The sequence below is a fragment of the Strix aluco genome, chromosome W, assembly GCF_031877795.1.
Source record: "Strix aluco isolate bStrAlu1 chromosome W, bStrAlu1.hap1, whole genome shotgun sequence".
Classification (NCBI taxonomy): Eukaryota; Metazoa; Chordata; class Aves; order Strigiformes; family Strigidae; genus Strix; species Strix aluco.
In genome coordinates this window covers 27,772,320-27,785,921 of record NC_133970.1, presented here as the reverse complement: position 1 = coordinate 27,785,921, position 13,602 = coordinate 27,772,320, and positions in this window count along the sequence as shown.

Below are 13,602 nucleotides of genomic sequence, written 5' to 3'. Positions count from 1 at the left end.
TAATGAGACTCTCATATATATTCATAATCTATCCCCGCCTACCCCCGCTTCATATTTTAATGAGGTTTCCTCCTACTTGCGTCTGCGCAGTAAACTTCAACAGTTCTGGGCGGTAGTCGCAGAGTCCTGAGTAGTGGTCGTAGAGATGAAGTATCTCCTCTTCCTCGCCGTTGAACTTTTCACCCCAAGGTTCTGCGCAGCCTCCGTAGTTCTCTGACATGTCTCTGCATGCCTCTTGTCTCTACATGTCTCTGTTAAAGCTCTGATAAGGACGCACCACTATATCTTCTACCTACCCCCTACACAGCCTTGATTTATTATGTTAGTTCAGCTAAGCGCTTGCTGTTAGTCGGTTAGTTTTATACAATGTAGCAATATTAGCTTTACATAGCTCATGTGGTGATTTACTTCTCCATTGTTTTAACTGAATTTGATGAATAAATAGTTTACTATCTATCACAATCCCCCCTTTTTCTTTTTATCATTTTGTTCATCAAATCGTCGTAATTCTTGTTGGCTTAAAATGAAGGTTCCTTCTAATTCAGGGCTGTTGTCTAATGGTTCATATTTGGCTTTGATAAGCATTAGATGGGTCGCTTCTAACCTGTTCTTTACAATCTCTAATATCTTATTGAAAATACAAGGGCCAAAAGTCAAACCTAAAATTACCAAGATTAGGGGTCCAGCTATCGTAGATAGCAGGGTGGTGAGCCATGGTGAATAGTTAAACCAGGATTCATACCAACTCTGTTGCATTTCCCGTTCTTTCTTTCTTTTCTCTAGTCCTTCCCGTAACTTGGTCATGGTATCTCTCACTATTCCAGTGTGGTCTGCATATACACAACATTCTTCTCGGAGTGTGGCACACAATCCTCCCTGTTGTAAAAACATTAAGTCTAACCCCCTTCTGTTTTGTAGTACTACTTCTGATAAGGATCTGACTGATTTTTCTAAAGCAGTTATTGATTGTTCAATTCTTAGTAGGTCCTCATCTACAGCTATTCTTAATGCTTTAAATTCTTTGCTTTGTTGTACTAATGAGGCTACTCCAGTGCCTACTCCCGCACCTCCCAAAATCATTAGAGTAGCTACTGTTAGTGCTGTAAAGGGTTCTAGTTTAGACAGATGGTGTTCCTGGGTGATTTGTGAATTGAAGACAAACTCTTCGGGGTGGTAAAAGATTTTAGGGACAATAGCTACCTGAATACAATAGTCTGAGGATTCATTGAAATATTCTAATGACAGGCAAGGTGTAACTCCTATAGTAGAACAGACCCACTTGGTGCCGTTAGCAGGTAATAACCACCTTGCAGGTCTTTCAGGTCCCTTCGATTTATTCCTATCATTATTGGTACATAATTGTTTCTTGTTTTCTGGAACTTTTCCTACACACAGGCCCTTTCCTGTTACTTGGGTCAATGTAATTCCTTGTTTCTCTGTGCCCCATATACACTGCGCTGGGTTAGTGCCATTCACACGTCTGGGTTTTTTCGTTACTCCTACAGCTTCATAAAAGGGTGGTTTTATTCCATAACACAGCCAACAATGTTCAGTGAGGTTTGGGTTAGTTTTGTTCAATACTAGATAGCTAGCCTGCATCAATTTCCAGAGGGAAGTATCCCCAAGATTTTCGTTAGGAATTTGGGTGATTAGGTTACTATTCATCTTTGGAATTGGGCTATTATTTATCTTTGGAATTGTTGTTGTGATTTCCTCTATTCTCTTAGTCAATTCATCAGTTAATATCAGATTGGGCCCCACCTGTATTGGATCATTCGGGACTGGTTTCTTTTTTATTTGAATAAAACTGCCCCTATCCCGTCCTGACTCATAAAGTCGAATTCCCCAACTTTTTCCCACAAGCCAACTAGGATCTCGAGGATTGGTTACATTTAAATAAATGTCTGTGCAGTGTTCAGGGAGCGCGGAAACTCCAACTCGATTACCTCTCGCTACTGTTCTCTTTTTATTGCGTTTTGGACATGGTACCCATCCTGATTTCAAAAATTTGTCCTTAATTTGTGGTTCCCAGTCTGAGGCTATAGTTTCACATCCCCAATGGCCACAATAATAGTGGTCAGGATAGCTACAATAGTTTCTTCCTGGATTGGAACCGGGGCAGATATAAAATCCTGTGTCCTGTATACAAGGTATTACGGGTATTAGGGTACACAGGGGACTCGTAAATGATGGTGCCCCTGATGTTATTATAGTCTGTATTTGTTTCTGGTTCCCCCCTTCAATAGTTAAGGTCCATTCAAAAGGTTGATGGGGCTGGTGGTTCAGTCCAGTCCATGCTTGTGGCATATGTGTTATGAGTAGTACGCTCAGAATGTATCGAGAAGGGTGGAAACTCCATTTCTTTGTTATCCAGATAGTCCAATAAATCCAATAGAAGGTTGGTAGGACTCTGAAAGTTTTCATAGTTTCTATATAAGGGGGACTTTGTATCTTTGGTGTCAATGTGCTCTGCACTCTTTTCTGGCCTTTATTTCTCAGGAGCCTCTTTCCCTTTAGAGTAGGGTAGAGAATCTTTTCCCACCTTTGTACGTCTCTGCCTCCTCTGCCTACTCTGTTGCTTAGAGCAGCAGGGTGTTCCATCTTCTCGGCAGCAGTCGTATTCTTCAGGGGTACGTTTACCTCTACTCCGGGATATATATAGGCCTCCCAATTCTTAGCTTTAACCTCAGGTCCCTGACAGGGAATCCAAGGGATCTGCTTTCTGCAGACTGCCCCTAGAATCCGAGGTTGGTATTTTGTGAGCCAGTTAGGGTGAGTGCACTCCCCTTCGGGATTTATTCCCCTCGTAAATATTTCCTACCAAGTTTTGGAGTCTTCAATTATTTTCCCTGTTCTTACTCCAATTTTTAAGGTCTGATTGGTTAGTCTCCGTTCCTGTTGGTAACACTGGTTACAACTAGATCGGAGATTTACCCCAAATGTGTTGTGGACCCACCAACCTTCTTTACATATGTTACACTCTATGTATACAAACGGGAAACAAATACAGGTTTCAATTGGGTAAAATATTAGGGCCTCACTCATCGAGTCCTTTTGGGAAATCCTGTACTGTGATGTTTACAGTGTTCATTCAAGTCTTTCGAAGGGTGACTCGTAGATCTCCGGGAGAGCTGGTCACCTTCCAGGAAGGATCTTGTATGGGTCCTTTCACACGGCTTGCATGTGTCCACCCTTTCTCAGCAGTCCGAACAGCAGTCTCTGTAGTGATAAGAACGACATAGGGTCCTTCCCAGCGGGGAGTCAAAGAGGATTCTTTCCATGATTTAATTAATACTTTATCTCCTGGTTGAATTCAATGCATTGCTATATCTAAGGGAGGCCTTTGTACTACCATCCCCCGGGCCTGCAATTGTTTTCCCCTTGCCATTAGTTGTATCAGGTAGGATTTTATTCTTAATTCTTCGAGCTGGGGGTGATCCAGGGGCATCTCCAAATCATAGGGCATCCCATATAGCATTTCAAAGGGAGAGATCCCTACATCAGTCCGGGGCTGGGTTCTGATGTTTAACAAGGCTAAGGGGAGACATTTTACCCATGACATTTTGGTTTCCAACATTAACTTGGTAAGCTGCTTTTTTATTTCTCCATTCATACGTTCAACTTTCCCTGAGCTCTGCGGGTGCCATGGGGTGTGGTATTGCCACTGTGTACCCAGGGCAGCCAAAGTCTCTCTGGCTACTCTGGATACAAAGTGTGGACCCCTATCTGAGTCTATTGTTTCTATTGCTCCATACCGAGGTATAATTTCTTCAAGTAATATCTTTGTTACCGTGTGAGCTGTGGCTCGAGCTGTGGGAAAGGCTTCTACAAATTGAGTTAAATGATCTATAATTACTAATAAGTATTTATACCTCCCCACCTTTGGTAATTCGGTGAAGTCTATTTGTATTCTTGCAAAAGGTCTATGAGCCAATTCTCGCCCCCCATATACTTGTTTTCTCATTTGATGTTTATTTACTTTTTGGCAAACGAGACATTCTCCTATCACTCATTTGGCTATATCATATATCCCAATGCACATGTATTTAGTTGCAAATTGATCCACTAATGCCTGAGTTCCCCAATGAGTGTTCTTGTGGAATTTCTGTATTATCTTGGTAGCTATGGGTTTTGGGAGAACTTCTCGGCCGTCTGGGAGTTCCCATTTTCCATTAGCTTTCTGTTTAATCCCCATTTGATTTAATTTTGCTTGTTCTTGAACAGTAAAGCTTAAAATTTCATAGGATTTTCCATGGAAAAAGCACCACTTAAACCCTGGTCTTTCACATACACATTCTATGCCGTCTACTCCGAATTCTTTCCAGCAACCATAACAGGGGAGGTAATTATCTCCACAATTAACACACCGCTGTCTGGCCTCTATCGGATCATCCAAGTGCAGTGCTAATAGCGCTGCTCTCTTTGCCTCTTGATCAGCAAGGTTATTCCCCCGTACTAAAGGATTTAGCCCCCTCTGGTGTCCCTTTAAGTGTACTACCGCAATTTCGCTGGGCCCTCGTATAGCTTGTAAAATTTGTGATATTAACTCCTGATGTACTAGGTCCTTCCCCCGAGAACTGATTAGGCCTCTCTCTTCCCATATTTTCCCAAAGGTATGTACTACTCTGAAGGCATATCTGGAATCGGTGTATATAGTTCCCACTTTTCCTTTTAGTAATTGCAAAGCCTTTAATACTGCATATAATTCACATGCCTGTGCTGACCAGCTGGGACTCAAGGGTCCTGATTCTATCACCTTAAAAGTTTTTCCATCAATTATGGCATACCCTGATTTTCTTTTTCCTTCTACCACCCGAGAGGATCCATCTACAAATAACTTCTCTCCTTTCCCTAATTCCTCTTCTTCCAAATCTGGTCTTATCTTAGTTTGTTCCTCAATGTTACGGAGGCAATCATGAAAAAGATTTTGACTAGGTTCTCCATACAAAAATTGGGCTGGATTTTGTAACGATGTTGTTTCAAGGGTCAGGTGGGGAGATGCAATAAGGATTGCCTCATATTTTACCAGTCTAGCATCGGTTATCCATTTTTCTGCTTTTTGTTGTAACACACCTCTGATATTATGGGGTGATAGTACCTTTAACTCACTACCAAAAGTTATTTTATGCGCTTCCTCAATTAACAAAGCGGCTGCCACCACGACTTGTAGGCACGTAGGCCATCCTCGACTTACGGGGTCCAGTAATTTTGAAATATATGCTACTGGTTTCTTTTTTCCTGCCCATTCCTGGGCTAATACTCCAAATGCAGTTCCTTCCTCTGTGTTGACAAATAAGAAAAATGGTCTTTTTAGGTCGGGCAAGCTCAGAACGGGAGCATTTACTAATTCAGTTTTTAATTCTTTTAACCGTTGATCATCTTCCTGAGTCCATTTTAATAATCCATCTTTAGTTATTTTGGTGTATAAAAACTTTACCTTTCCACTATACCCTTCAATCCACTGACTACAATATCCAAATAGCCCTAATAGCTGCCGGACTTGTTTCTTGGTTTTTGGACTTGGTAGGGAAAGGATCCCTTTAACTCTTTCCAGATCCAATTTCTTAGTTCCTTGACTTAATCGATGTCCTAAGTATTTAACTTCCTTTTCAACAAATTGCAATTTGGATTTTGACACTTTTAGTCCCTTCAAGCTCAGGAAATTTAACAATTTGATACTTTCTTCCCGTACTATTTCCTCATCTTCCCCTGCTATTAAAAGATCATCTACATACTGAACTAGGGTAAGGGTATCTCCTATCTGGTAATCCTGTAAAATTTGTTCTAAAGCTTGCCCGAACAGGTTTGGGGATTCGGTGAAACCTTGGGGTAGGACCGTCCACCGGAGTTGAGTTTTCCTGTGGGTATCTGGGTCCTCCCACTCAAAAGCAAAATAGTTTCTGCATTCCTCTTTTAGGGGGCATGCCCAGAAAGCGTCCTTCAAGTCTATTACACTGTACCACCGGTCATTCGGGCCTAATTGACTTAAGAGAGTGTGTGGGTTAGCTACTACAGGGAATCTAGTTACAGTCCTTTTGTTAATTTCCCTTAGGTCATGGACTAATCTGTACCCCCCATCCGCCTTCTTGACAGGTAAAATGGGAGTATTAAAAGGGGACATGCAGGATTCCAATAATCCCTGCTTTATTAATCTCTGAATTTCTGGTTTTAATCCTTGCCTTCCCTCCAGAGGTATGGGATATTGCTTAATCCTCACCGGTACCTCAGGATCCCGGATGGTTACCATAAAAGGTTCAACATTCAATTTTCCCACCGTATCTGGAGTGTACCATACTTCAGGGTTGATTCTAGTCTCATCTTCAACCTGTAGGGGGCACAGTTTGATTTCAAGTTTGTGTTCTGTTACTTCTAAACTAATTCCTAATTCAATCATTAGATCTCTCCCCAGTAGATTATAATCTGCCTCAGGTACTAACAATAAGGATCCCACCCCCACTTTAAAATCTGTTTCAAGGAGTACATCTTTAATTACCGGTACTCCGAATGGTTCTCCTTTCGCCCCAACTACTTGTACTTTTTCTGATGAAATCTTACATCCTTGGGGCAATGATTGAACGGTAGATCTCTCCGCTCCTGAATCTACTAAAAATTCTACCTCCTGTTGCTGAGGACCTACTTTTAACTTTATCAAGGGCTCAGTTTGTTCTCGGGTCCCCAGCAAATAGAGCCCCTGACACCCCTAATCTTCTTTAAACATTCTCTCATCCATCATTCTCCTTCTGCAGCTTTTCTTTGTGTGACCTTTTCCTCCGCAATAAAAGCAGACAATACTCCCTCTCTCTCTCCCCCTCTCCGGTCCCTGTGATTCATAGCCTGGTCTTTGACCTTCCTGTTTTCTCCCAGCACCGGTCACTCTCTGTCCTTCCCTTATCGCAGCTACCATCATTTTGGTATGTCTTTTTTGAGTCTCGTCCTCTCTTCGGATGTATACTTTCTGTGCTTCCCTCAGTAATTCATCCAATCCCCGATCCTGCCAATCTATTTTTTCTAACTTCTTTCTAATATCTGTCCATGCTTTTGCCACAAATTGTGTCTTTAACAATGCCTGTCCCACTGGTGTATTAGGATCCAGTCCTGAGTAAAGCTGAAGATTTTTTCTCAGTCTCTCTAACCACTCAGTAGGTGTTTCATCCTTTTTTTGATGTTCACTAAAGGCTTTGTTTATATTTTGTCCTCTAGGGACTGATTCTCTTATACCCTGGATTACAATCATCCTCAGGTCTTGCATATGGCCTCTATCAATTTCATTTTGATTATTCCAGTTAGGTCGATTTAGAGGCCATTTTACATCTGCTGCCGGACCCTGCTGATGCTGTTGGTCCCAAATTCTCATTCCTGCTCTCCTGATCATGTCCCTTTCTTCGGCAGTGAATAGTATAGCCATTATGGCTTGTATTTCATCCCAGGTATAGGTGTTTGGTCCTAAAAACTGATCCACCCGCTCTGCCACACCCAGAGGATCCTCCAATAGACTCCCCATCTCTTTTTTAAATTCTCTGACGTCCCCTGAATTAAGAGGGACAGTCACATATCCCATGCCAGGCTGGGGTCCTCCCATCGCAACCTCCCTTAGGGGGTACAAACTGCTGTCACCCCGCCCCATTCTAGTTCGGCTACGGGTTATTCGTTTTGGATCTTTCGGGGATTCAGGTGGGGAGTCTGAATTCTCTGGGTCCTCCGGCGCAGTCGGAGGAGGTGAAGGCACCGGAGGTGGGGGTGGAGGTATGTAAGGAGGAGGAGAGGTAGGAGGTTCGTCCTCATCACGTACCTTCTTTCTCTTAACTTTTGCTTTTAGAGGATATAGATTTACTCGGGTATCTGATACTATCCATACCTGTGCATATTTACTCTCCTCCAAATTAAAGGGTTCCTTTGAGTTGACATAAATGTTTAGGGCTTGGCAGACCCATTCTTCAAAGGACCCAAAAATAGGCCAATAGAGATGGTTGCCCCTGATTTGTTTCCCTCCCCAAACCTCCATACAATAATAAATCATTTTTACTTTGTCCTTACCCCGCCTAGAGGGGTAATCTTCCCAATAGTTTAACATCAAGCCTAAAGGGCTATCTGGTGGTATTTGGGGGTACCTCACCTCGGGTCCCAAACCACCCATGGGATCAGAAGGCTTGCTCTTCTTCTGTCCCATCTTCCGGAGCGCCTTCACACACTCACACAATTCTTTTTCCCCCTTTTCGTGACCCAGTCCCTCGCGGGATATGGGAAATGCACTACCGAGGGGTCCGCACTCGCTTCGCCCTGCTGGGCGTCTCACACACCACGCTCCGGGAAACCCAACCCCAACCGAACAGATAACCGGCCTATACTCACGCAACCCTGCGTCTTCGTCCGGGGCTTCGTGCACAAAGATTATGGGGTTACCGGTATTCTTTTGCTTATTGCCGAGTTTTGAAGTTCGTCGGTAGAGGTGTGATGTGATAGCACTCAGCTGGGGCCGATGAATTCAGCGGGGCGCCTCCCCGTATGAGGCTTCCCACCAGATTGCCTCTATCCGAGTCACGGCACCAATTTGTTATAAGTAAATTCTCAAATTGATGTGAGACAGGGCCAATAAAAATTCCAATTGTTTATTTAGCAAGCGGCAACAAGCAAAACAGCGCTGGGCGGCCGGGGAGTTCAACTCCATCAACGGCGCGCACTTTCGAAGTTTTTTCGTCTTGCTTATGTGTTACAAAGTGATGTATATTAATGAGACTCTCATATATATTCATAATCTATCCCCGCCTACCCCCGCTTCATATTTTAATGAGGTTTCCTCCTACTTGCGTCTGCGCAGTAAACTTCAACAGTTCTGGGCGGTAGTCGCAGAGTCCTGAGTAGTGGTCGTAGAGATGAAGTATCTCCTCTTCCTCGCCGTTGAACTTTTCACCCCAAGGTTCTGCGCAGCCTCCGTAGTTCTCTGACATGTCTCTGCATGCCTCTTGTCTCTACATGTCTCTGTTAAAGCTCTGATAAGGACGCACCACTATATCTTCTACCTACCCCCTACACAGCCTTGATTTATTATGTTAGTTCAGCTAAGCGCTTGCTGTTAGTCGGTTAGTTTTATACAATGTAGCAATATTAGCTTTACATAGCTCATGTGGTGATTTACTTCTCCATTGTTTTAACTGAATTTGATGAATAAATAGTTTACTATCTATCACACCTAAACTATGTTGTGGCCGAACAGTTTTGTAATTCTCTTATGTAAATAAGAAATAAGATATATGTATATAGTTTCTATTGTTAAAATCAGTTGTTAGAAGGGAGCTAAAATGGCCCCCATCTTCAAGCCACTACAAAAACCCCTGTGCTGAGTCATCCCCCCTTCTGTGACGGAAACCTGAGAAAAGCCCGCAAAAACAGGAGAAAAGCCCGGGAAACTTGTTTACACCTTTGCAGACCCCTCAGGGTACGCCCATCATGAATATGGATGAAGCCTACACTATAAAGGGACTCAGTTCTGTCCTGTAAGGTGTGTGTCCTGGTAGAGCAGAGACTCCCGGCACACCCAGCGCTGTTTTGCTCACTCGCCGCTTGCTAATAAAATTTTATTCATCACTAGAAATTGAAAAGTGGTTATATCCCACTAAATTACAATTAATCAATAACACCCCCAGTGCCAACGCCTTCCGCCAAAGATGATTCCTTCCTGAATCGTAAAATCGACCTGACTTATCCCGGGGCGGTTTAAACTCTGTACGAGGAGGCTGCTCAGGGGGGAGTTTCCGACTGACTTGCCCAACCCTCCGGCTTCTGTCTTCACCCCCACCTGGGTCAGTCCAGCCCATTTCTCGCCCATAAGTAACCAAATCATGTAACACTTCTGCCCACGTTAACACGTGCATGGGAGGGGCAGGGGAGTTTCGCTGGTCGCATTCAATAGCTCTTTGCACCCTTTCTCTGAGGGACTGGACATGGATCTTTAAGGCACCCGGGAGCCCTCTGATGAGAGGTCTAAGGTGGCTGGGATCCACCGGCGCCGCAAGCGGGATTCCACACCGCCCCCTCTCACCCATCGCCTGAATGCCAGCCGCCTTTTGTACTCCCTCCGACAGCTCCGACAGTCCCTTCACCTTAATGGTAACAGGTTCTCCCCTCTCCTTCGGGTCCACCCCCCCAGCCCAGTAAGCCACTCGAGATGTTATCGACTGGTTACCCGCTGGTCCGTCACTTAAAAACACTCCGGGACCCCAGAAACCACCCGCCTTGTCATCACTCAACAAAATTCAATCCCCCCCCGGTCAAAGAAACTCTCCACAAATACTCAGTTTCAGTTTCACCCCGTTTACACAAATATTTAACCTGAAGCTCACCAAGCTCAGGTCCCGTCCAGGGGGTTGTATGGACAGAGGGTCAGGGGTTCCCACCTTGTAGACCTGTATGCCTTTCTGTTTTAATGAGAGGTCGCACATGTCTTTCCTCCAACTCCTTTATTTCCTCTGAGCCACTTTCATCAGACTCTCCCCAAATATCTCCATCCCACTCCTCGAGATCTACACTTGTAATTAACTTTCGAATCTGAGCACACTAGGGGGCTTTTTTGCTCATGCCAGCATAATTTCATTTTTTTTTTTTCTAATAACCACCTTCTCTCTCTTTCTCATAATAATTCTGTCTTTAAACAATCAATTTCCAGCCGCTCCTCTAAGGCATCTCTCTCCACTGCTACAAAATAATCCTGCGCCTGAATCAAGCAGGCACCTAATATGGCGCACAGTTTTCCTTCATTTCCACTATTCCACCAACTTCCCTGGCTTTGTTCCAACTTTCTCATAACTTCCACCGGATCAAACCACCTCTCTTTCACCCATTGTATCTCTGGGGGAGAAGGGACACAGCTATATTTCTGTAATAACTCCTCTCTCAACATCCTGCCAACTACACCAATTGTTACAGATGCTCTCAAATAAACAACCAACCACCAAAAATAAAAAATTAGTTATTATCACAGTTAACTAGCTCTCCGTAAATTACAGGTTCAAATGTCTGTGAGAGGAGAACAGAGCAACTTTCTAGGGTTTAAAGACAACCCAAAACACTCTATCACTCACCTGATAAGTGAGGGCTCTCAACCTCGAGGACCTGCTCAGGGCAGCGTCCCGACCCAAGGCACCTCAAGGAGTTTCCTTGGGCAACATCCTGACCCAAGGGGAGAGTCCTCAACCACAGCATGCAGCTCCAGGGGACAAGCTCAAAATGGCTCCTCCGGGGGACTCCATTTATACCCAGGCCCAATCTGACCTGTAGTCAATAGCGGCTCCCATTGGCCAAAGGCCCCAATTACCGCGAAGCCCTGAGAACAAAGGCAGCCAGGAGCTGCTACACTTCAGCAGCCAAGAAGCTCTGCTTTCATTGGGCGGATGCACCTGCCACACCCTTCCATTTTTCTCCTACATCCTGCTGGAGGGGGAGTGAGTGAGCAGCTGTGTGGTGCTTAGCTGCCTACCAGAGTTAAACCATGACTAATAAAATCCCTTGAATGACAGCAACAAACAAATGCTTGCAGCTTATCTGCTGTCAGACAACTGCCTGTTGCTAACACTATTTATAGGATGCTATTGATGTAACTCAGCATCCAGTATCAGCTCAGAAAGGTATTTTGTTTTCTTTTAAGTTATTTTAAAGAAGAAAGAATAAGAATGTTTGGAGTTTAAAAAGTCATGAACATACTTTTACTGACTCTCAAAAAAACTTTCTAAAAAAGCCATGACCCCTTGGGGACATGCAGCTAGTCCTTCCAGTTTTAGTAAAGATTTGATTTACATACAGTCTTTTCTTGGGACCCAATCCTGTGCCCCTTGCCTTGGCTGGCTGACCTGTTGATGTCAGTGGAACTTGGCTGCATAAGTGTTAGTTGTGCTGACATTACTTTGCATAGGTAATATATACAGAATGCTTTACAAACCAACGAAAGTGACAAAGGATTTGGTTCATCCTTGCTCCAGGCAGCAGACGTGGAAGGCAAAAAAGCTGATTACTCAGTTTTTCTTTCCTCCCTACCCCAAACCAAGAATATGAAACTTAGATTATCATCTATGGCATTTATTATTCTTGACTCACCATTCATGCTATTTCCATCCTGTCTTTACAATGATTTTAGTAGAATTACTCCTGGTTTACTTCAGTGCAAATGAGACCTGAATTAAGCTCAATGTTTTCATAAAGTCAGAATGAACAGCAAGACCTGCACTTTTCTGTTATCTCCCACTCCAGCAAAAACCTAGAAGACATGAAATCAATGGAAGGTTTTCCTGACTAGGGGGTGAGATATGCCCTCCTTCCCATGTAGAGCAAGTTCTACAGTGAAACTCAGAGTATCCATAAGTAGCCAACGTAGTACCCAGAAAGGTCACATACTTAGCTCTAGGTTCTCTAAATAAATATGAGATAAGGAAAAGGAAGGAATAAGGGAATAGGAACTAAATGAATGCACAGTTGCTTCTCTTCTGCTGTATATTCTGTGCAGTCAGTTTAGCCAGGGTAAAGTGGATATACAACTCTGTCCAGCCAAAGTGGTAGTACTTTGTATCTTGCTGTATGTGTGTGCATATGGCCTTTTGATCATGATTTTTTTCTAGTAGAGAACTAGATTATGACAACTTCTTCCATGCCCTCTCTGTGGTGGTGCAACCCCCCCTCTCTTAGGCTGTTCCGTGCTAAGTGCAATTTTCACCCCCGTGGGTCACATCCCAAACCAAGATGAATAGGGAAAGGTAGGGAACAAGAGCATAAAGTCACTCCCTTAATGTTCCTCATTCCTACCTCCCCTGTTGCTTGGGAATGGACCACATGTCAACTAGTCTCTTCATCCACCTCTTTACTTATCTATGTGCTTAAATACGCACAATTGCCTTTGCGTGCGGATGTCTATACATTTCACTGAATACCCAAATATTTCCATGCTGTCTGTGTGTGGTGTATGTTTTGAGTATTTGTATATATATATTTTGATTTAGAATACCCTGTAGCAACTTAGTGCAAATCTTGCCATTCTCAAATTTGTAATCAAGTTGCTATTTTAATCATAACATATTTTACTGAATCACTTTGCTAACTTTACATCGATCAACCATTAAGTGCTGCTAAAATTTAACCTTTGATCTACCTCACACCATGAATAAATCATAACCTTGTGAGATACTTTCATCCGCGACATTCTCCTATACTTTTTGATTCTTTAGAAGCATAGATGCTTAAGAACCAGTGCATCCTTGACAGAGCACTGATACCTCCTGTGGTAGGTTAACCTTAGCTGGCTGCCAGGTGCCCACCAATCCACTCTACCTCTCCCCCTCCACAACAGGATGGGAGAGAAAATAAGATGAAAAAGCTCATGGGTTGAGATAAGGACAGGGAGATCATTCACCAATTACCATCACGGGCAACAGAGACTTGATTTGGGGAAATTAATTTAATTTATTGCCATTTAATAACAGAGTAGGAGAGTGAGAAATAAAAACAAAACTAAAACCACCTTCCCCCCACTCTCCTTTTTTCCAGTCTCAACTGCATTCATAAATCTTCTGCCTCCTCCCCCTGAGTGGCACAGGGATGATGGGGAATGGTTGCAGTCAGTTC